We start from the raw sequence: 24,928 nt of genomic DNA on the forward strand, positions 1-24,928 counted from the left end.
ATGCCCTGTATGTACCTAAAGCCTAACACTGTAAAGCCATACATGAATGTCAGACTATTTTTTTAAATGTTTATTTTTGAGAGAGAGAGAGGCAGACAGACAGATAGAGTGGGAGCAGGGAAGGGGCAGAGAGAGAGAGGGAGATGCAGAATCCGAAGCAGACTCCAGGCTCTGAGCTGTCAGCACAGAGCCTGACACAGGGCTGGAACTCAAGAGCCATGAGATCATGACCTGAGTCAAAGTCAGCTGCTTAACCGAGTGAGCCACCCAGCTGCTCTCTACTGATAATTTAAAACTGAGTTGTGTAGGGGGACCTGGGTGGATTGGTTGGCTAAATGTCTGACTTCGGCTCAGGTCATGATGTGGCAGGTTTGTGAGTTCAAGCCCTTCATCTGGCTCTCTGCTGTCAGAGCAGAGCCTACTTCGGATCTTCTGTCCCTCCCCTCTCTGTCCCTCCTCCACTCACACGCCCGTGGTCTCTCTTAAAATTAATAAACATTTAAAAAAACAAATAAATAAAACTGAGTTGTGTAAATCTTGTCTCCATAGCTCCAAAGAGCAGAACATGTCCATACTTCTAGAAACCCTTAGAACATGCTGCCTGCTTCTTGGCCCATAACTGGGAATGCATACATTTTTGTAAACTTTACAAATTCCTGGTTGTTGTTGTTGGGCATTTGAAGATTAGCCCAGTGGTCAAGATCCAGCCTCCCATAATTCGGTGTGTCTGTGTGTTTTGAAAGCCTGGGCTTTGGGGAGCGGCTGGACTCCACAATTTGGGGAGAGGTCAGTTGAATGATGACTCTCTTCAAGCTGAGGCTGAATTTAGTGTCTGAATAGGAGCCAGATGGGGGAACATGGAACCCAAAATATCACTGGGGTCCTAGTCCAGTGACGCTAGTGGGTGAAGCACGTCCAGCGGGAACAATACGTGTAAACAGAGAGGTGGGATGGCACAGACGTGGGGACACGGGGACCGTCTACGTGTCCCCAGTCATCTAACCTCTCTGAGCACCGGTTCCCCAATCACTTAACAGGGACAATAACACCCATATGTTTTCAAAGATGTGAAAGAACTGGGGCGCCTGGGTGGCTCAGTCGGTTAAGCAGCCGACTTCAGCTCAGGTCATGATCTCACTGTTCGTGGGTTTGAGCCCCATGTCGGGCTCTGTGCTGACAGCTCAGAGCCTGGAGCCTGCTTCAGATTCTGTGTCTCCCTCTCTCTCTGCCCCTCCTCCACTTGCACTCTATCTCTCAAAAATAAAATTAGACGTGAAAGAACTAGAACTCTCCCACAGGAAGGACGGTAAATAGGTATAGTCACTTTGCAGAGCACTGGCAATATCCAGTGTAACTAGTGAATGATGTAATATGTTCCCCCTAATACACACAGCAGCACTTCTACTCTTGATGTGACCTTAGAGCGGAGGTTCGCAGCCCTGGGCATGTTAGAACCCCCCCACCCCCCAGACTCGGTGTTTTTTAAATCCTAAGGCCTCAACACCACCCTCAGAGATGAAGACTTATCAGTGCTAGGACAAGGCCCAGAAACTGGTTTTTGAAAAAGCTCCCAAGGCCACTCCAAGGTGCACCTGCCAGAGATTCACACACGCAGTAGAGACGTTTACCTCGGACCAGCTACATAAATAAAATCAAGGGGAATTAATCATCTACGTGTAAAAAGCAAATCTTTAAGATTATTTGAAAATGCAGAAAACTACCTTCTAACCTCAAGAGAGAGACGGATTTCCAAAGGTTCAAGATACATAAGCCATACATGATCAGATTGATACATTTGGCTTTGAAGTGTAAGAATCTTGTATTTGAAAAGGCACATACAGGAAGGGAAAAGATAAGCCGCAGACTGAAAGAAGTAATTTGTGAATCAGATCATCAAACAAAGGATTAGTGTTCAGAATACAAAAAGAATTCAGGGATGCCTGGGTGGCTCAGTCGGTAAGCCTCTGACTGACTTCAGTTCTGGCCATGATCTCACAGCTCTGCTCCTGGGTTCGAGCCCCACGCTGGGCTCTCTGCTGACCGCCCAGAGCCTGGAGACTGCTTCAGATTCTGTGTCTCCGTCTCTCTCTCTCTCTCTCTCTCTCTCTCTCTGCCCCTTCCCCTGCTCTGTCTCTGTCTCTCTCAAAAATAAATAAACATTAAGAAATTCAAACGTGTTAATAAGATTAAATCTACTTACCGTGACTTCATTATAAGGAGAATAGAGAAATAAAATGGGCGCAGTTACACAAGGAACTTTTCAGCAATAAAAAAATGGATCAACTATGTATTAATGTATATATACACGTCGAGACCTATGTATATGTGTTGATATGAATAATTGTTTTTTTAAAGTGTTTACTGACTGATTTTTAGAGAGAGAGAGAGAGAGAGAGACAGAGAGAGAGCTATCAGGGGAGGGCCAGAGAGAAAGGAGAGAGAGAATCCCAAGCAGGCTCTGCACTGTCAGCGCAGAGCCCGACGTGGGGGCTCTAACCCATGAACTGTGAGATCATGAACTGAGCCACAACTGAGAGTCCGATGCTTAACTGACCCACCCAGGTGCCCCGACGTGAATAATTCTTAAACACAATGTTAATCTATAACAGCAAGTTCTTCAGAATGATATAACATAACACCATTGTTTTTGAAAAATTCAAAACACACAAATCCATACTATTTGTATCCATATAGGTTATATGAGTATAAATATACACATGGGTCTGCAAATTACTATCCTGAGTTTTATTTTCCTGCCAAGAAGAAAGGGAAACTGATTCGGGGCTACAGAGAAATCTGTTAATATTTTACGTGTTTAACAGATGCTTCAATACATGAGTGTCATATCATTACCTAAATTTTTTTTGTATGCTTTGACATAGTATAAGAATTATTGAAATATCTAAAAATTAGCTCTAGCATCTTTTGGGGATGAATCTTCTAGAACCACAGTAGACTCCTCTGTATGAAGCTATTGGGAGTATCCTGGTCTTGTGAACTGTCACTTTATTTATTTTTTTACATTTATTTATGTAAAGAGACAGAGACAGAGCGTCAACAGGGGAGAGGCAGAGAGAGAGGGAGACACAGAACCGGAAGCAGGCTCCAAGCTCTGAGCTGTCAGCACAGAGCCCAATGAGGGGCTCAAACCCACGAACCACGAGATCGTGACCTGAGCCGAAGTCGGACGCTCAACTGACTGAGCCACCGAGGCGCCCCGTGAACTGTCACTTTAAAGAGAAGGCAGGCCGCCTGGGTGGCTCAGTTGGTTAGGCCTCCGACTTCGGCTCAGGTCAGATCTCACCTTCGTGGGTTCGAGCCCCGCGTCAGGCTCTGTGCTAGCTGTCAGCACAGAGCCTGGAGCCTGTTTCGGATTCTGTGTCTCCCTCTCTCTCTGACCCTCCCCCTCTCATGCTCTGTCTCTTCTGTATCAAAAATAAATAAAACATTTAAAAAAGAGAGAGAGAGAGAGAGAGAAGGCAAATGAACTTGTAGAGAAACCAAGGCAGAAAGTCTTTATTTAGTTTATTCTAAGTAGTAAATGTGGTTTTAACTTCCGGTCTGCGATTAACCCTAAGCACCCAGTAGGGGGCGCCAGAGGACAGCGCAGGCAAGCAGGAGCCCAGCTTCTCCCTGGGGATCCGAACAGGCCGGGTTCACCAGCTCCACGCTGGTTAATAAATAATCAAACCACAAGTGGGTTCTTGCCTCCTGGGATGACCTGTGATTATTGCAGCACGTGTTTTCATTGCCCTTGGCCTGATACAGAAAGGGTTTGCGCGGCCCCTGAAACGCAGCCTATTTTCGATCTGATTACACAGAGCTTTGGGTGCGTTGGTTCTGCCCGTTGCCTAGGGTTACAGAAAATTAATCTGCCTGAGCTGTCGTTCTTTCTGACACCCCCAGATCCTCAGGAGCCTGAAAGGAGACTGCCTGATAAATGTGCTTTTTCCCCCTCCCATCTGTCATCTATTAAAATATAATTTGAAAGAAAAGAAAAAGGGACCGATCAAAGTTGTCACCCAACTATTATAAAGCAAATTACACGTAGATGGGTTGATGCCTGATGAAAGTGTGAGTCAGCGGCTTGCCAAGGTGGGAAAGACTTCTCAAAGAGGAGGGTCTCCCTCGAGGTCTTGCTAAAACCCCCTCTGGGTCTGCTGCTGGCTGCAGCTTCTGCACCTGGACTCTGAGGTCCTCCCCTCTCCCTGCCATTTTCCTTGTGGTTTTACCTTTTTAATTATTGTGGGAGACCAGGTGATATACAATACATGAGGTCAATCTGCATCTCTGTTCGCTTTTCAAAGCAGAAACTCTTTCTCTCTCTCTCTCTTTTTTTTTTTAACAGTCTTTCCCGGGAATGTGCAACAAGGAGGGTGCTCGGGACCGATGTGCCCAACAGATGAATGACGTCCCCCGCCCCCCCCGCCTGATCTCGCATGCACTACAGCTCAGGCCCGGCCACACTCACTTTAATAATTGATTTGAGGGGCGCCTGGGCGGCTCAGTCGGTTAAATGTCAGATTTTGGTCATAGTCTCTTGGTTCATGGGTTGGAGCCCTGCTGTGATTGTGCTGACAGCTGAGAGCCTGAAGCCTGCTTCGGATTCTGTGTCTTCTTCTCTCTCTACACCCTCTCCTGCTTGCACTCTCTCTCTCTCTCTCTCTCTCTCTCTCTCTCTCTCTCTTCTCTCTCTCTCTCTCTCAAAAATAACATTTAAAAAAATTTTTTTAAATTGATTTGAGGGGTGCATGGGTGGCTCAGTCAGTTAGGCATCCGGCTACGGCCCAGGTCATGATCTCACGGTTCGTGGGTTCAAGCCCCACATCAGGCTCTGTACTGACAGCTAGCTCAGAGCCTGGAGCCTGCTTCAGATTCTGTGTCTCCCTCTCTCTCTGGCCCTCCCTGCTCACACTCTCTCTCTCTGTCTCTCAAAAATAAAAAAAAAAATAAATAAATTGATTTGAAACAGACTAGCTGAATTTCTGTAGTTAGTGGCTATTATGAAGAGGGTATAAATTCTGTGTCTACGTGAAGGGCTGAGTGAGCTTGCTCTTCTGTAAATCGGAGACGATAGTTTGGGTAGAGAGATCATGAGAGGGTTAGGCGGGGACAGAAACAGCCTGTAACCCAGTAAGCATTCACTACATGTTAAACTTTTTTGGTTTGGGGAGATTTTCAGTGGTATTTCCAACAGGTGTTCTTTTGATTTTATTATTTTTTCTTCTGCTTAGGGGACAAAGGACAGGTACAGTAGATGAAACCCGAGTGTCAGTAAGTGATTTTGTAGACAGGGCTGGGTTTATGGTAAAACTCTCAGAAGTTCCCAACTTGGCAGTTAAAAACACCCTTCTTATTTCTGCTTTTATTTTATTTTTTGCCATTGTAAATAGTGCTGCAATAAACACACGGGTTTATGTATCTTTTCAGTGTTTTTGTTTCCTTTGGGTAAATACCCAGAACTGTGATTACTGGATCACGCAACTAGAATGGTAATACTATTTAAAATTTCTCTGAGGAACCTCCATACTGTTTTCCACAGTGGCTGCACCAGCTTGCATCCCCACCAACAGGCACAAGCATTCCTTTTTCTCCACATCCTCACCAACACTTGTTGTTTCTTGTGTTTGTGTTTTTTTTAATTTTAGACATTCTGACTCGTATAAAGCGATATCTCATTGAGTTTTAATTTACATTTTCCTGATGATGCGTGATTTGAGCATGTTTTCGTGTGCCTGCTGGCCATCTGGATGTCTTCACAAATCCATGAAGACTTCCATATTAAAAAAGAAAGAAAGAAAGAAAAAAGAGGGGCTCCTGAGTGGCTCAGTGCGTTAAGCATCGGACTTCGGCTCAGGTTATGATCTCATGCTTCATGAGTCTGAGCCCCGTGTCGGGCTCTGTGCTGACAACTCAGAGCCTGGAGCCTGCTTCTGATTCTGTCTTCCTCTCTCTCTGTTCCTCCCCCTCTCGCACTCTGTCTGTCTCTCTCTCAAAAATAAATAAAGATTTTAAAAAGTGTTTTAAAGAAAAAAGAAAAATGTCTCTTCAAGTCCTCTGTCTATTTTTTAATTGGGTTTTTTGGTTTTTTGGTGTTGAGTTGTAGAAGTTCTTTATATATTTGGGAAACTAACCCCTGATCAGATATATCATTAGCAAATATCATCTCCCATTCCGTAAGTTGTCTTTTTATCTTGTTGATGGTTTCCTGGTCTGTGCAGAAACTTTTTATTTTGGTGCAGTCCCAAGAGTTTATTTGTGCCTTTGTTTTTCCCTGCCTGCAGAGACACATCTAGAAAAAAAATGTTTCTGTATATTCATTTCATATCCTGTGACTTAATTGAATGCATTTACTGAGTTGAAAACACTTTCTATTTCTGCACGTCTGATAGGAATTATGGCAGAATCGTTCCCCCCACCCCTAAGGATGTTTATGTCCCAAGCCCTGGACCACGTGACTATGTTGCCGTACATGGCAAAGGAGATTTAAGGCTACAGATGGAATTGAGGTTGTCCATCAGCTGCTGTTAAAACTGGAAGATTGCCCTGGAGTGCCCAGCGGGCCCACGGTAATCACAGGGGGTATTAAATTTGTAAGGGGGGTGCAGAAGAGAGATTGGAGTTCCAGAACTGAACCTGCTATTGCTGGCATTGAACCGCATGAACCCAGGGATGTCAGCCGCCTCTGGAGGAGCAAAGGCAGGAAAATAGATTCTCCCCTGGAGTGTCCTTAAAGGTCACATTTAACCAATGACACTTCTGACCTCCAGAGCTATAACATATATAGATATATTATTTTACTGTTTTATATATATATATCAATATATATTTTTTACTGTTTTAAACCACCAAGTATGTAGTGATTTGTTACAGCAGCCAAAGAAACCTGATATAGAAATTAAATCATTTAAGCTCCTCAGGGCAGTAGGAGGGTAAGATTAGTTGACTTTCCCCTGTGCCAGTCCCTTAACTAGTTTGCCAGCTTTCCTACGTGGTTCCTCCTCTCCGGGCCTGGCTCTAGGGTACCCCATTAGGCTTCTTTCCAGAGGGCTATAAAAATGCCACCACTTAGGGTATAAGAGATCTGCCTTCTCTTGATCCTGAGCTAAACTCTAGAGGACACGGTTACTGCTTCGCAGGCATGACTCCGGGGAGCTGGGTCCTGAGGATGGGGGGAGAGGAGGCGCCCAGTCTGTTCCCACGACGGTCCTCCGTAGGTGGTCTTAGCTTTTCTAATTGTTAGACTTCGCTAAAGCCAGCTGTTAGAGGTCAAGGTGTCTTTGCCAACCAGGTGCCCCCCATCTCCCTCCCTCTCTGCAGGGCTCCGCAGTCCTGTTCTCCCTCCTCTAGGGTTTCAGCTGGGGACATCTGCCCTCTGTGTCCTTCGTCCTGCCTTTCTGTAACCAATACCCATCCCGGTTTGGGACAAGAGGGAGCAGCGCTTTGGATTAATGTCAAAAGGACTTCAACCCGCCCTCCACCCAGCACCCTCCTGTGTGCGTGTGTCCGGGAGGCAGGAAGGGTAGAGTACTCGGTCCTCAGTCCTCATCAAGGTTAAGAGCAAGTTCTCACTCAGCATCATGCCCAGGGTTGTTTGTAGGATTTGCTGAGGCAAAATCGGGAGAAAAATAAAACATGACATCATGTTCCAGGAGCCCCCTGGAAGAATCAGAGGAAACACCAGAGGCCGGTCTTGTATGCAAGAGCACTGACTGCCAAGAAACTCCCTGGCTCTCTGCTTGCCACAGATTCCAAGGAGTACCCGATTGTTCGGGCCACAAAAATAAACCCAAGAAAATTCTAGAAGCGGATATTGGTGACAGTTGTACAACATCGTGGATGTACTTAATGCCACTGATCATGCACTTTTAAAAATGGATTAAGTGGTGGGGCTCCTGGGTGGCTCAGTTGGTTGAGTTGTGATCTCACGGTTCGTGAGTTCAAGCCCCAAGTGGGGCTCTCTGCTGTCAGCGCAGAGCCTGCTTCAGATCCTTTCTCTCCCTTTTTCTCTGCACCTCTCCCACTCACTCTCTCTCTCTCAAAATAAACAAATAAATAAAACATTTAAAAAAAGGATCAAGTGGTAACTTTTATGTTATGCATATTTCACTACAACTGACAAAAATAAAAAAAAGAGTGAATTGCTTGCTTCTAAAACCTAAGAGGCATTCTTGATTCTCTCCTTTCCTCAGCCCACAGGACCAATCTGTGGGACGTCTGGTCACCTGTACCTCCAGACTTCTGGAATCTTCCTCTCGACCTCCACAACCATGCCCTGGTCCGAGCTACCATCACCCTGCCATAGTAGGAACCTCCTAACTCGAAACCTCCCTCCTCCATAGACCGTTCCCTTTCTGCAGCGCACTTCCCCCCACTCATGCTTTCTGGTTCACTCCAGAGAGACAGAGAGAGAGAGAAAGAATCCCAAGCAAGCTCTGTCGTGTCAGCACAGAGCCTGATTTGGGGCTCGATCTCGCGAACTGTGGAATCATGACTGGAGTGCAAACCAAGAGTCGGACGCTTAACTGACTGAGTCACCCAGGCACCCCAGGAATCAGTGCTTTTTTGTTGCATGGCTAGAATGACATACCTTTAAAAAGACACCCTAGTAAGTTGAAATATGTGTCTGCTTTCCTTCTTCCTACAAGGCTTCTCTTCTTTTCTATTTGCTTTGGCATCTGAACGTGTCTCAGACAAGTCAGCCGACTGAGATGAGGTCTTTCATCTGCTTGAACCAGACGTGTGTCAGCCTTCCTCTGGGAAGGAGGTGTTCATTTCACACTCTGCCAAGAACATGCTGAATGAAATAACCATAAAACATGCCCTGACTCCCCTCGGGTCTGTGTTTATGGTCAAACAAGATGATAACGGTCTTCAAATCCCTTTGAAAGGGAACGTGTTGGCCGGGGTTGGTGGCGTTTTTATGCATTTCCTCCCTACAGACCTGGAGACAGCCAGTGGCTCAGCCTCATAGCCTCACTGGGGCTGTGCTGGGACCAGAACCCGGGTCCTGACCCCCAGCCCTGGGGGACAGAGGGCTTGACCGGGTCCCATGTCCTGCAACTCCTTCAACTGAAAGCAGTTTAAGCCATTGTCTCTAGAAGGAAGAGCCCCTGCCACCCTCTTCCTTCGGTGGTGAGGGAAGAACACTCTCTCCGTGGAAGGCTCTGGGAGGGGGAGGGGGCCGCCAGGGGCTGGGCTGCGCAAAGGCAGGAGGCGCAGAGATAGTACAGGGGTGATGAGCCTCTGGGCTCTGAAGTAGCAGAGCAGAAGGGACCAATTCGAGAAATTCTATTTATCTTGTGTTAAACTTAACTTTCCGTTTGGAGACCTCCAGACTCACACACGTGCTGAGAACAGCACCCACCAGTTGTCATGTTTTGCATTGGACAGGTAGAGCCGGCAAGATGGAGAGGGTGTGGTGATTGGTTAGATGGGGAGGGATGGGGGAGGGGGAGCCAAAGAGAAAGAAGAATCCAGGAGGACCCGAGGCCTCTGGCCTTGGTGGAGTGGAGAACTGAGGGGCCGAGCGGTGTGGAAAAACGTGACAGGCTGGGTGAGCAGAGGCCCTCCGGAGGGTGGGGGCCGTGCTGTTAGGACCCCTACCTCCCAGTTCCTTACACTGGTGTCTACTGAATGATTAGGCAAAGGTTACTGGAGAGTGGGGTCCGGCAGGGGCTCCCAAGCCTCCTGCAGGACTGGCCAGTCTGAGGGCGAAGCAAGAGAGAGCCAGAGGAAACTGGTTAGTTTCCCCGCCGGTCCTTTAAGGTTGATTTTGCCTCTGGAGGATTTCTGAAATTGAAAAATAACCAAGTTGCCTCTTTTTCCCAGAAAAAGGGAGGTTTAGCTTATAAACAGAAGGATGCGAGAGAATGTTCTGGAAAGAGACCAGGTGGTGTAACGCGGCTAATGGTCTCACCTCACCAGAAGCTGCCCTGGCTGCACTCCAGGCGGTGCTCCAGGGACACCTCTGCTGGGCACAAGGATTCAGCTCTGCCTTGCAGCCCAGCCCCTTCTCTGCCAGGTGTCGGGGAGCACCCTGAGCACAGGCAGTGCGGGAGAGGAGAGGTACCGGCCACAGATGACCCTGACCCCTGGAGGGGCTGGATGGGAGCAGTAGGCTCCCGTTCATTCTCATGCTCACATTCATTTTACCTCAGGACGACACTGACCGTTCTCCTCGCATCGTCGGAGTTTTCCTGCGTCTCCTCCACCATTTATTTATTTATTTTTATATTTTTTAAACATTTAGTCATTTTTGAGAGACCGAGAGAGGAAGAGCATGAGCAGGGGAGGGGCAGAGAGAGAGGGAGACACAGAATCCGAAGCAGGCTCCAGGCTCTGAGCTGTCAGCACGGAGCCTAACGCGGGACTTGAACTCACAGACCATGAGATCATGACCCAGGCTGAAGTCAGGCGCTCAACCAACGGAGTCACCGGGCCCCCTCTTCGCTATTTATAATCAGAGATGTTATTACCCAGGTTGGCCAATCATAATTCCAAAGTGACTTCATTTTCACAAGTCATGCAATTATAGCAACACCAAGGGTGCTCTTTTGTTATTTTTAATGTTTTATTTATTTTTGAGAGAGTCAGAGAGCCAGCGAGGGAGGGGCAGAGAGAGAGAGAGAGAGAGAGAGAGGGAGACACAGACTCCAAAGCAGGTTGCAGGCTCTGAGCTGTGAGCACAGAGCCCGATGCAGGGCTCAGCTCCACGAACCGTGAGATCATGACCTGAGCCGAAGTCAGATGCTTAACCCACTGAATCTCCCAGGCGCCCCCCACGCCCACCAAAAGCACTCTTTGAGTCTAGTTTTATAACCCTTTTGGGTGCATATAACCCTGAGATATAGCCCTGAGTCACCGAAGGTGCTCCCTGGCCACGCCTCCACTACTGCATTCTTTGCTTTGCCTGTTGGCCAAAATGCAAACAAATGACTCCGTCTCTGTTAAACTTCTACCAACCTCTTAGACCCAGGAAGCCTCTCTTCACACAGTAATTTCCCCCATTCATTTGAACTCAGAATACGTGCTGCTTTGAGAGATCTGTTCTGTTCTGCTGTACTTGTACCCACAGCCATACTGTCATTTGGCACCTACGGTGCTGTGTTCTCTTCCCAAGGACACAGAGTCCCTTGAAGACCTTCTCCTTTTCCACCCCTCCGGGGACCCATCAGAGAGATCATGAGATTTGATTCACGCAGAGGTACTTCACCAGAGTTTCAGTTTAGGCAGCCTCCTGCCCAAAATATTGCGACGGAAGCTGGAGGCAGCAGCATTTCCTCAGCACAATCTAGAACATTCTGAATGGTCTTCTACAGCTCTGACATTTGTGGAGACCTCGAGGGTGGCCCAGAGGGCATGTGTAGCCTGTGGTAGTTGTAGCTCCAGGGTGAACTTCGTTCTAACAGGTGCATTTTGGTTTCTAAGACTTTTAACATCTCTTCTCATCAAGGGCACGGGGTTGAAGTTGAGGAAGTTTTGTCCGAACAGACTTTGTTAAAACAATTCTCTTCCTTTAGCTTCCCCTATGTTTTGTTACTTTTCTACCATTGCATCTCTCGGTTCAACCCAGTTTAAAAACATGTAGGTTGGGGTGCCTGGGTGGCTCAGTCAGTTGAGTGACTTCAGCTCAGGCCATGATCTCACAATTTGTGGGTTCGAGCCCCACGTCGGGCTCTGTGCGGACAGCTAGCTCAGAGCTATACTTCCCTCTTTCTCTGACCCTCCCCTGCTCACGCTGTCTCTTTCTGTCTCTCAAAAATAAATAAAACACAAAAAAAGTTTTTTTAAAAAACCATGTAGGTTTTGAGGGGGGCGCCTGGGTGGCTCAGTTGGTTAAGCATCCGACTTTGGCTCAGGTCATGATCTCCCGGTTTGTGAGTTTGAGCCCCACGTCGGGCTCTATGCTGACAGCTCGGAGCCTGGATCCTGTTTCAGATTCTGTCTCTCTCTCTCTCTGCCCCTCCCTTGTTCTGACTCTCTCTCTCTCTCTCTCTGTCTCAAAAATGAATAAACATTTAAAAATTTTTTCCAAACAAGTAGTTTTGTCTTCATTTCCTTCGTAGCATTCCCATGTTACATAAAACCTTCCATAAATAAATGTGTGTGCTTTTATCCCATTAAGCTGTCCTTTGTAGAAGTAATCCTCAGGGACCGCCAGAAACCCTATGAGGGAAAAGGTCATATCTGTCTCCCCTGCACTTGGAAAATGAAGTTAAAAAAAAAAAGACAAAATATAAATCCTGTTGTTATTATTAGATTCAACAATCAGAAAATTATTCTTTCAAAATGCTATGAAACATTCTAAAAAAATTTCCCTTAACTCCTGTAGTTACTTCTTAACCAGGAGCATACAGATCAGCCCTGTTCCTGGACCGCTTGTGGGAAAATGGGCTAGCCCGCCTTGAGATAATTTGCAGTGTTTTAATAAAACCCATTCTTGGGGCGCCTGGGTGGCTCAACTGGTTGAGCATCCGCCCTAGGCTCAGGTCATGAATTCATGGTTCGTGGGTTCGAGCCCCCCATCAGGCTCTATGCTTCCTTTCTCTATGCTCCTCCCCTGCTCGCTCGCTCTCTCTCTCTCTCTCTCTCTCACACACACACACAAATAAATAAACATTTAAACAAACCACACTTTACTACACTGTGTAAGTAGTGTAATAAGTTTATAATAAAAACCAGCACTCACCCCTTCCCCAGTTTTCTTCCGCCCTGCCCCCCAGCTCCACCTCCTTCCTCTCTTTCTCCCTCTGCCCTCCCATTTTCTTTACCCAGAATCCCAATAGCCAACTGTTTTTACGACTTCTTTTACCCCTGTGTCACAACTGCTCCAGAGACCAGCTGGAACAGAGCCAAGAACTCACATGGAACACGACCAGTGCCTGCGGTCACATCCTGAACCCGGCTGGCTGTAACCGCGTGCTAACTGGTAGGAGGAGAGATAAGAGAGATTTATCTGTTGTTAAGCAACAGTGAGCTGTGCTCCCAGCTTCTATTTTAGGGAGATTCTGGCCCTGGGCGCCTCTAGCTTTGCTCCCTAAGGCACAGCGGCCCCACGTGGGTGCCCCTTTGTTCTAGAAGCCAGGCTAGGCCATTGCCACCTTCTTCAAATTCTTTCAGGAGATCCACCTACTCTGTGAATTCCAGTTCTGGTTTGACCGCTTTGACCAAACTGTCTCTTCCCTTGTGACCCAGCCTGCAGGCTCATCGTGTGGGCTTGTTTCCTAACCCCTATAGGCAGGCTCGTGTCCAGATAATGGATCGGTTCCATTATTGCTTTCAATGACCACTCAGTGGCAAATATATAGGTAAAACCCAAAGATAAGAGTTGTCTAAAGTTCAGTGAGAAATAGACTTAGGGTATATTCACATTTATCAACGCATCAGTGGCCTGAGGACACCTAATTGCCTGCTGGAGGAATCTAGCTGGGAGGGAATTAAGGTGTCACAGGCAGGGATGGTCAGGGTGGCTTGGCCTGAGAGCGCCTAAGAGGGAGACGCAGGTGATGCGGTCGGGAAGGAGACCGAGGTCTGGGGTAGGCAGCCTGGCCCGAGCACCTGACCCTCTCAGGAGACCCCCTGTCAGGTCTCCCTGCCTCCTTTCTTGCTCTCCCAAAATCCACTGCCACAGCCAAAGCGATTTTTAAAAATATTTTTTAACATTATTTTTGAGAGAGGGGTGGGGAGTGGGTATGTGTTCGAGCATGGGGAGGGGCAGAGAGAGAGGGAGACACAGAATCCGAAGCAGGCTCCAGGCTCTGAGCTGTCAGCACAAAGCCCAATGAGAGGCTTGAACCCATGAACCGTGAGATCATGACCTGAGCCAAAGTCGGACGCTTAACCAACTGAGCCAGGTGCCCCGGATCCTTTTTTTTTTTTTTTAATTTTTTAACGTTTATTTATTTTTGAGAGAGAGTCAGAGATACAGCATGAGTGGGGGAAGGGTGGAGAGAAAGAGAGACACAGAATCTGAAGCAGACTCCAGGCTCCAAGCTGTCAGCCCAAAGCCCGATGCGGGGCTTGAACTCACAGACCATGAGATCATGACCTGAGCCGAAGTTGGATGCTCAACCGACTGAGCCACCCACGCACCCCCCAGATCCTTTTAAAACATAGCCGGCTGTGCCCCCACCCCGCCTCACCTCCCCCGCTGGTTTCTGTTACAGGTAGAATTGCACCCAAGCCTCCATGCCGGGTGTGACCCCCTGTGCTGGCCTGTCTTGTGCCAGCCTCCCTGGCCCACTGTGACGAGCGTCCAGCTTGACAGCGGGCTACTCACCACCATCTGGAACAGAAGGGGGACGACAGGGAGTAGCAGAGAGCTCAGGTCCCGTGGGGACCACAGGACTCTCACGGTTTTCAGGAAGCAGGTGTATCCACCTACTCGTCGCTTGAGAAGATGGACGCTCCATCTTCCGCGTGCCCAGTGTAAGAGCGGGCATTACCTAGAGAGGCTGAACCCGTGGGAGTCCCCGGGGCAGCCCCTGCCCTCCTGGAGAAACGTTTGCGCACCTGCACCACAGAACTCAAGGGTCAGAGGTCCGCGCACTCCAGCCCGCGGGCTGCTCCCACTCTCCTAGTGCTGCACCCCGTGGGCTACTTTTACGGTTTTTAAATGGTTTTTCCTTTTTTTCCTACATTTAAAAATGTATCTTAAGATAGAGAAGGACATGCAACAGAGGCCATATGTGGTCACAAAAGCCTAAAATGTTTATTACCTGTTTCTTTACAGAAAAAGTTTGCCAACCCCTTATTTGGGGAATGCTCACACAGGATCGTTCGTAATAACAAAAACTGAAGGATTAAATGGGTGAGTAGCTTAGAAGAGCATGTGGCACAGAGAAGGTGCTCGAAGTATTAGTCATCGTGCGACCAAAAGGTACAAGCAGATAGAATGTCTGTTATTGAATGGAGGAACAAAATGTGGTCTAGCCAAACAGTGGAGTATTATTCAGCCTTAAAAGGGAAGGAAATTCTGGGGTGCCTGGGTGGCTCAGTTGGTTAGGCGTCCGACTCTTGGTTTTGGCTCAAGTCATGATCTCACGGTTTCATGGGTTCGAGCCCCCCGTCGTGCTCTGTGCTGACGGCGAGGAGCCAGCTTCGGATTCTCTGTCTCCCTCTCTGCCTATCCCCCGCTCACACTCTCTCTGTCTCTCTCAAAAATAAATAAACTTAAAAAAAATAAAATAAACAGCAGGAAATTCCGACACATGCCACAACATGGAGGAACCTTGAAGCCATTACGGTAAGAGACCAATGCCAACAGGACGAACCTTGTGTGATTTCACTTACATGAGGCACCTAGCGTTGTCAAATTCATAGAGACAGAAAAGAAAATGCCAGGGACCTGGGGGGCGGACGGGGAAATAGGGCCTTTGGTTTCATGGGGACAGAGTTTTGGTTTTGGAAAATGGAGAAGTTCTGGAGATGGATGATGGTGAGGACTGCACAGTTATAGGAAGGTGCTGAATGCCATTGAACTGTGCACTTAAAATGGTGAAAACTGTAAAATTTAGGTCATATATATATATTGTACAACAACTTAAAAAAAAAAAGCATTAGATACGGCACCTGGGTGGCTCAATCAGTTGAGCATCCAACTCTGGATTTCAGCTCAGGTCACCATCTCACGGTTCGTGAGTTCGAGCCCCATGTCAGAGCCTGTTTGGAATTCTCTAGCTCTCTGTCACTTAAAATAAAAAGAAAGTGTTAGCTATTGTCATCTCTAGTCTCAGCTATCAGGAGGGTTTCTCTACAGAGGAGAGCCCTAGCGGTGGTCACAGGCCCTGCCTGACCCTCCCTCTGGCGGACAGCGCCACATCTTCTCGGACCTTCTCGGGTGCAGTCTGTTAGCTTACCCCCTTACATCCAATCCCACCTTTGTTTTAGGCGGGGACATATGGAACAAAGAGCCCTGAGGTTAGCGGAGGAAAGCAGGAGGATAAAGAGTGGGGCCCCGGGGGCCCTGCCCTCACCACCCTCACCCTGTCTGCGGCCAACCTGGAAGTTAGTTTCTCCAGAAGCTGGAAGTGGGTTCTCGTGGTGTCCCCTCCGATTAGGAGCCATGCCAAGGGTCCGGTGGCTGCTAAGGGTCTCAGCAAAACCATGTCCCTTGGGAGCCACAGAGGGAAGGCCAGTAGGCTGTACCTGGGGCGGATGGTTCTCACTCACAACTTGGCCCAGGAAATGCCCCGGACGAAAGCCCTGGCCCTGGCCCTCATGGATGGAATTGGTTTGCACACTTTATTTAATAGATTTGTACTCAAGGTGCCCTATAAATGGGACTCAAAAGCAGTGTGGCTCAGCTGTGGCAGCGAGCTGGGACCACCCTGGGGAGTTTAGGGAACACAGATGCCCATGTCCGGTGCCCATAGATTCCGGCTGAATTGGTCCAGGTGCAGCCTGGGTACTGGGATTTTAAAATGCTCCCTGCAGAAGCCTAATGTGCAAACGAACATTGCACACGGCTGGTCTGGGGTTCACGGAGGGGGCCGACGGCCTCTGTGAGCAAAGTGGGGGGGCAGCAGAGGTACATTAAAAGTTGTTAAGGATTGGGGCGCCTGGGTGGCTCAGTGGGTTAAGCGTCTGACTTGGGCTCAGGTCATGATCTCACAGTTCGTGGGTTTGAGCCCCACGTTGGGCTCTGTGCTGATGGCTCAGTGCCTGAAGCCTGCTTCAGTTTCTGTGTCTCCCCCCCCCCCTCTGCCCCTCCCCCCTTCTCAAAAATAAATAAACATTAAAAAAAAGTTGCTAAGGAAGCCCAGGCGCCTCAAGGTGATGGTTTCATGTGGGAGGATCTGCAGACTAGGTGATACCCTGCTTTTTTTGTGGTCAAAAGCCATTATCCTGAGGCAGTTTGGTCTAGGCGAACATAGCCACGTGAAGGCTGATTTCATAACATACAAAATAGTTGCCCCCGTGGTCACTTTTCTGCCAGTCATGGTGTCTGGGCTTTTCCCCTGGGCTGTTCTGCTGAGAGGGGTGTGGTCCAAACAGACCCCGTCACGTCCTGAGGGTGTCTGCTGACTGCGGAGGCTGCCCCCCTGACATCAGCTTTCTTGTTGTAACAAGAGCACGTCAGATGTGTTTCCTTGTGCCCTGAAGTCTGCTGTCCCTGCCGCGTGGCTCTGTGTGTGGCAAGAGGCTGACTCACTTCCCTCAGCTATGGCTTCATTGATCAACACACCCTGGGGGCGGCTCCTCCACCAGAGTTCACGGAAAGGTGTAGAAACCACTGGAATTAACCGCAGGGCCTGGAGTTCTAACTCAGGGGCGGGGGGTGTCCCGTGGACGGCTAGCGGACATTCCTGGGCTTTGAGGTCTGGGTAGAAAAGATGTATAAATACAACACGTGGCCAGCTCTAACTCAGACCTTTGAGGAGAGGACCAGAATGTTCCTCTGGGTCGTGCAGAAGACTGAGCGTTCTGCAGAGCCGCTCGGCTGCTTACCCGTCTTCGTTCAGTCCTTCAAGACGTGTTCATCGCCAGGCGCTGCTCTACGCTCCGGAAAATGGCTGAGGCAGATCCAGCCTCTTGTTTTCTTTCTTTTAAAGACTTCACGGGCGCCCGGGTGGCTCAGTCGGTTAGGCATCCGACTGCACCTCAGGTCATGATCTCACGGTTCGTGGGTTCGAGCCTGCATCAGGCTCTGTGCTGACAGCTCAGAGTCTGTCAGTGCTGGAGCCTGCTTCAGATTCTGTGTCTCTCTCTCTGCCCCTCCCCTGCATACTGTTTCTCTCTGTCTCTCAAGAATAAGTAAATGTTAAAAAAATTTTTTTAAACACTTTATTTTATTGATTTGTTTAATGTTTATTTATTTTTGAGAGAGAGAAAGAGAGAGAGAGCATGAGCAGGGGAGGGGAAGAAAGAGAGAGAGACGCAGAATCAGAAGCAGGCTCCAGGCTCTGAGCTGTCAGAACAGAGCCTAACTCGGGGCTCAAACCGATGAACCGTGATCTTGACCCGAGTGAAGCCAGATGCTTAATTGAGTGAGCCAGCCAGGCGCCCGAGGCTTCATTTTTCTTTAAAGCAGTTTTAAGTTTACACAAGATTGAGAGGAAGGTACAGAAATTTCCCAGACACGCCCTACTCCCTCTCCATGCACAGACTTCCGCGTTATCAACATCACTCACCAGAGTGGTATCTTTTTTTTTTTAAACCAAGGATGAACCTACACGGACACTTTAGGGTTCACTCTCTGGTAACAGTTTGTACATTCTATGGGTTTGGACAAATGTATAATGGCACGTACCCATCATTACAAAATCACACGGAGTACTTACTTTCATTGCCCTAATAATCCTGGGTGCCCTACCAAGTAAGGCCCCCTCCTCAGCCCTTGGCAACCACTGATCTTCTTACTGTCCCCACAGTTTCACCTTTTCCAGAATGTCCCATAACTGAAATCATACAATACATACCATTTTCAGATTGGCTTCTTTCATTAAGTAATATGGACTTTCATGGCTTAATCGGGCCGAACAAGGTCCTGTTGTCTGGAGGCACCGCGGTTCATTTATCCATCCACCTACATCTGGATGGCCTCCAAGTGTGGGTAATTATGATCAGAGTGCTATAAACATCACGTGCAGGTTTTCTTGTGAACATGTCTCCAGTTCCCTTGGGTCAATGCCAAGGAGCATATTGCTGGATCATATTGTGAGGGCGCGTGCCGTTGTGACAGACACTTCCAAACTGTCTTCCAAAGTGGCTGTGCCATTTTCCATTCCTGCTGGCAATAAAGTTTTGTCGCTCCACATTCTCAACAGCATTCGGTGTTGTCGGTGTTCTGGATTTTGACCATTTTAATAGGTGCGTAGTGGTAGTCACTGTTGTTTTATTGTTTTTTTACATTTTAATTTATTTTTGAGAGAGAGAGATCGAGAGAGAGAAACAAGGTGTGATCAGGGGAGGAGCAGAGAGAGAGGGAGACACAGGATCCGAAGCAGGCTCTGAGCTGTCAGCACAGAACCCAACGCGGGGCTCAAACTCGTGAACCACGAGATCGGGATCAGAGGCTTAACCGACTGAGCCACCCAGGCACCACTCTCACTGTTGTTTTAATTGGCATTTCCCTTCTTTTCATATGCTTATTTGCTCTGTCCTGCCTTCTTTGGTGAGGCGTCTTATACCGTCTATGGCTTATTTAAAAATCAGGTTGTTTGTTTCCTTATGGTTGAGTTTTAAGAGTTCTTTGTGTATTTTAGATAACAGTCCTTATCAGATGTGTCTTTTGCAAATATTTCCTAAGTCTGTGGCTTGTCTTCTAATTCTTTTGATCTTGCTTTTTCAGAACAGAAGCTTTACATTTTATTTTGTTTTATATGTATGCATTTTGAAGTTCTAAATTTTAATCAGCCCCTGTCTCCTCCTGGAGCTTATCAAAATGTGTGCTTGGGGAAGAGCACCATTGCCTTCTCTTTGTCTTTTCTCCAGTTTAATTAAGATACAGTCGACATGGGGGGAGGGGGCGCCTGGGTGGCTCAGTTGGTTAAGTGCCCCACTTCGGCTCAGGTCATGATCTCAGGGTTTGTGGGTTTGAGCCCCGCATCGAGCTCTGTGCTGATGCTTCAGAGCCTGGAGTCTGCTTCAAGTTCTGTGTCTCCCTCTCTCTCTCTCTCTCTCTCTCTCTCTGTCCCTCCCCTGCTGGGAGCCATTTCTGAAGTAAGGCAGGTTTGCAAGGTCTCCTACCTCAGATGGGAACTGGCATCTACACCCACTCAACCTCCACTCAATTTCTGCTTGAGCAACGACCCCCAAGGCCCCTGACTGACTGATAGCAGGAGTGAAATGTCTTCTTATGCTAAAATTATGTGAATTGTACCTTGTGAAACAACTTGTTAGAGGAGTTTCTTTTGTGATTATAGGAGCAAATGGTACATTTTCTGAGAAAACCAGTTTTCTTCCCCTTGGAAACAAGCTAATTGACTCCTGCTCATAGAAGAACTGACTCTTGCCTTTGCTATGCTAAAAAACATTGCCTTGTTTTTGAAAGATAAAGATCCCTTCCTTCCCCCATGTGATAAGCATCTCGTCACCTACTTCACTCACTATTGATAAAGGTTATGCAGGAGACTTCCAGCTATCTGTGTTCTGGGACATTTTTACATACCAAACAATTTGTTATAAAAAATCATTGTCTAAGGCAATTGCCCCTTCCGTGTTGTACCCCATACATTTTTTCAATAAATAAAGCTGACTCTCAGGTCCGTGCAGAGATGTCTGCCTGCGGATCAGAAAGAACCTCCTGGTTTTTTCATTGCCTTCCCCCCTCGCCGATTCCCATCTCATTCGTGCCAACACAGTCCACCCTTCAGGGGAACCCTGGACCTGCTGGAGCTGGACTCCGGCAAGTGGTGCCCGACCAGGGACTTGAAGGTAATCTCTCTTCTTACACTTTCATTGTTGGTAGTATTGGTCGGGATGGTTAGGATTTCACCGTAGGGTGCCTAGGACCCCCCTCCCCCCATAAGATAGGTAGGGCCAGTTGGTGAAGAATCAAAGAACACAGAATTTGAGAAGCTATGGGCCATACTGAGTCTAAAGAAAGAGGACTCTTTATAGACATTACTCATAACCTGCTCTCCAAGAAGGGGGTCCAAATACCATCCCAGCAAATTGCGCGTTTTTTACATTTTGTACAAGAGCAACGTCCATGGTTCTGGGAGGAGGGAACTATTAATGTGGTAATTTGGAATAAGGTAGGAAATGAGATCAAAGAGTTCTATACCTCTCATGGGTCCCAAAATGTGCCCATTGAGGCCATTTCCTTGTGGACGCTCATAAAGGAAGCTTTAAATCCTACAGAAGACAGCTCAGGAGCTTTTTTTAAGCACACAGCTCCCTGTGTGGAGCTTGATGCAGGGCTTAGACCCAAGAACCGTGAAATCATGACCTGAGCTAAAACCAAGAGTCAGATGCTCAACCGACTGAGCCACGCAGGCTAAACCCTTTTCAGAATAGCTACTTCCTTTTGTCTTGATTCCCATGCTCTTCCCCCCCCCCCAAAACAATGATCCTGGCCTGTTTCACATTTGTCCCGTGTGTGTTGTCAGAATTCGGTCTGTTGTTTCCTACCCACGTATTTTAATTTCTATTGCTGTCAGCTGTGTTTACGCCAGTGAGGATGCACACATGCACATTTGCTTCTGGCATAGTGTTAGTATGTTCCACCTGTGCTGTTATCTGTGCATCTGCCCCACCCCCACCCCGTACCCCATACCCACCCCTCCCACCCATGCACCCTCCTTGCCCCACAGCTGAATGATAATCCATAGAGTGCTGCCCCCAGATCTTACCTGTCCATTCCCCCCACTGAAAGGACCTGAATCGTGCCCAGTTCCCTGTCCCCACAAGAACCCTCTGCTATGATGAGCTCCTCACACATGTGTCCTTAGGCCCCTGCATGAGAAGGTTCAGGATACGCGCGCGCACACATGCACTCCCAGGAGCAGATTGTTGGTTACTGGTTATGTGGCACAGACACAGTCCGGCCAAGTACAGAGGGTTATTCCACAGACCAGCTGCACCCCGGACACATCACCTGCAGTTGCACAGGGAGCTTATAGGGCCACATCCCTAACCCAGCTGGGGTCACTCAGGTTTTACATTTTTTGCCAAATAGGCAGAAAGCGATGTCTCATTGGTTTTAGCTACAATTACCTTGTACCCAATAAACTCCTCTCCACACGTTGGCTGGGATCTTAGTTTCTTGTTCTGAAAACGACCCTTTGTCCTCTGCCCATTTTTCCATCCAGTTCTTCTGTCTCCTTGATGAGTATCTTCTAGATACTGTCTCTTGTTGGCTGTAGATAGTGCACTCTAGGGGAGGGCTCAGTCAGTTAAGCATTCGGCTTCAGCTCAGGTCATGATCTCATGGTTCGTGGGTTCGAGCCCCGCATCTGGCTCTGTGCTGACAGCTAGCTCAGAGCCTGGAGCTTGCTTCGGATTCTGTATGTCCTTCTTTCTCTGACCCTCCCCTGTTTGTGCTGTCTCTCAAAAATAAATTAAAAAACATTAAAAAAAAAAAAAGATAGTGCACTCTGTTCCCAATGGGCCCTCTGGTCGTTATCTTGGGCCCACTGTGTCCTCTGTTTTATAGAAATCCTTTATTTAGAGGGAACCCACTAATTCTGAGTCTTACCAGGGGGCTTTTGAAATTTTTAAAAGGAGCCCTTTCTCACCTGGCATCCATAAAGACAATGTTGTTCAAAGAGTCTCTAGAAATTTCATAGTTTATATTTCCGTTAGGGCTGTAATCTCTCTGCACGCGAGCTTCGAGAACAGCGCTCGTCAGGGATCCCGCTTGGTGTGCCTTTGTGTGCTTACCCGCTGGATCTTCACCAGGGCTCTCTGGGTAGAGGAGGGAACCAAAGGCAAAGAAGGTCAAACCACCAGCAAGTGGCAGAAACCAAACCTCTGATTTTGTTTCTTCAGATGTCAAAGAGCTGGACCGTGGACACATCTCTAGGGCAGGGAGCAATAGAGCCCAGGGTCGGGTGCACAGCTCGGCCAGGGCAAGCATTGGTGATTACTTGGTGAATGGGTGAGGCCTTTGGCTCTGTCTCTTAGACTCAGTGCAATACGAAATGCCAGTGGACTCGGGAAGGGCCCCACCCAGACCCTCACAGGAAGCCCTTTTTCATCTCTCTGATCCATCACGCATGCAGACTACCCAAGAGCAGCTTCTCCTCCCTCAGTCTATCTTCCTTCTACTTCCTGTCCCCGTATTTTGTGCTTGTGAACGCCACCAAATCCTAATTACTAACGTGGCATGTTCCAAGCACTCAACACGTGGGCACCCGTTCACCGTTCACAACAACCCTGTGAGGCCGGCATCATCGTGACACACTGCAGGTCACAGCATCAAGGCCAATGTCCTCACTGATAGGAAGGAGCAAAGCAGGGATGTGAACCCAGGCCGCCCCATGCATTGCCCCTGCATCACAACCGCTGTGTCACACTGTCCCTTGTCATGTGCCCTATGCTGACAACGGAGCGGGGCTCCGACTTCTACGTGGAGCATCATCGGAGCCATGCTGCCATCGGCCATCCCAGAGCCCCGAATGGCCCGGACGGAGACTTTCGGTCACCTTGGCAGCCGCGATGCCGCCCCCGGCCCCCCTGCTAGAGTGCAAGAGTCCGAACATCTCACTCCGCAAGGAAAGCCCATCTAATCCCAAAGTCTTGCTGTACGTTGATGTTTTTCACGGAGTAAACATTCAGTTGATTGTGGAGCCCAGTTTCCCAGACCAGCCAGACAGCAGGCCACTTGTCACTGCATTTGGCAGATACTCTTAGCCCCCTTTGTGTCACCGAATCCTGGGGACCACAGGGTGACTGCTCTGGGGCCTTTGTTCCTCTCTCCCGTGACCTATTGTTCTCAGGACCTTGGCTTTCTGCATGATCGTCTTGTTTTTGCCCCCTCTCGGTTACCGTACGTTATTCTCCTGTCTCCCCACCGTCCTTCTCGCTGGCCTCCAGCTCGTCTCTCCTCTCTACCTCTTCCTCTCTTGTGTTCGGACAGCACCGTATCCACGGGGCCATTCTTCGCCCTTGTCTTTCCTCTAACACCTCATCTGAACCCTACCGGGGCTGGCGCTTCGCGGTGCTCCTCGAGGTCCTCACTGGCCCTGAGTCCCTATCCTCCATGCAGGCTGAGCCACTGTGGGACAGTCCCCCTGCTCTACCTTCTTCCTCCAGACTGTCTGGAGGACCCTCTCTGGCTCTTTGACAGTGGCTTTATATGACAACAGGCTTTGGTCCTATTTGAATGTGAGCCCCAAAATACTCTGGCTGCCTCACGTGGAAGTTCTGATTGATTTCCCTTCTCCGGGGAAAGTGACCACCCATGATCCTTGTTGGTGTTGTAGTGCCCAAGATTTCTTTATCGTCTCCCAAAACCAGAAACCGCCAGGGAGACCGAGTCACGCATGCAAAGGCAAAGGGCTTTATTACGGGCTTAGGCTCGCCGGGGCCTAAACTCGGGCTCACAGACTTTACCGGCGTGATGGATCCATGCTGAGAGCCCCGAACAAAGGGGGGGCAGGGCCTTTATGGGTTTGGGAAGGGGGAGTTACAGGACATTGTGACACAGGTACAGTGACCCAATCACTATTATAAAACAGGTTTATCCAATTACAATATTTAGAGTGTTAACCAATTAGAGTAGACCCAGGACCCTCAGTAGGGTGTAACTAGCCTTAAGCAATAAGTGATTACTTATAGCTTCTATGTCTAGGCCTGCCCTTAAGAATGTTAAGGGTATTACAAGGGTGGTCCCTCCTGCCTTGGGCAATGTGTGCCCTTCTATTGTCTCAAACATGCGTCCTTATGGTGTCTCTTTCATTATTCCTGCAAATAATCTCCTTGACTCCGTGCTGCCGGTTAACTCTTATCGCTTCAATACAAACTATTTGACCTTCATACCCTCCGCCATGTCTTTGAGCACATTTAATTATAAACTGTCCCTCCCTCTCAGATATTTATTTCCTCCTTATCCTGTTTGTCCAGGCCACCTGCCCCACCAGATGCTCTGGGACACCTGAGTGCCTGCTCGGTGCGGCCCGGACAGACTCCCCAGGGAGGGCTGAACGCCAGCCCCTCCAGACAGCCCGAGAATACCTTTTACTGTCAGCACCCCCGTACCTTTTGTTCATTCTGTGGCCCTCTCCTCGAATCTCTGACTCCAACCCCCTACGGCAGAGAATGCCTCTGTGCCTTTCCCAACACAAGTTCTGAGGGGCTTCGGGAACCCCCTGGAGTCCCACCTCCCCTGAAGAACCTTCCGTACTCTCTCCTCTCTGAATCCCCATCGTTGCTCTGACAAGGCAAATTCACCTCCTTTGCAACACTACCGGGCATTACTCGTGAATTTTTCATTTTGTTGTGGTTTTGGCTCTCTAGCATGACTCTTTGCTCCTTTAAG

Source organism: Suricata suricatta, chromosome 11 (genome assembly GCF_006229205.1).
Source record: "Suricata suricatta isolate VVHF042 chromosome 11, meerkat_22Aug2017_6uvM2_HiC, whole genome shotgun sequence".
Taxonomy (NCBI): Eukaryota; Metazoa; Chordata; class Mammalia; order Carnivora; family Herpestidae; genus Suricata; species Suricata suricatta.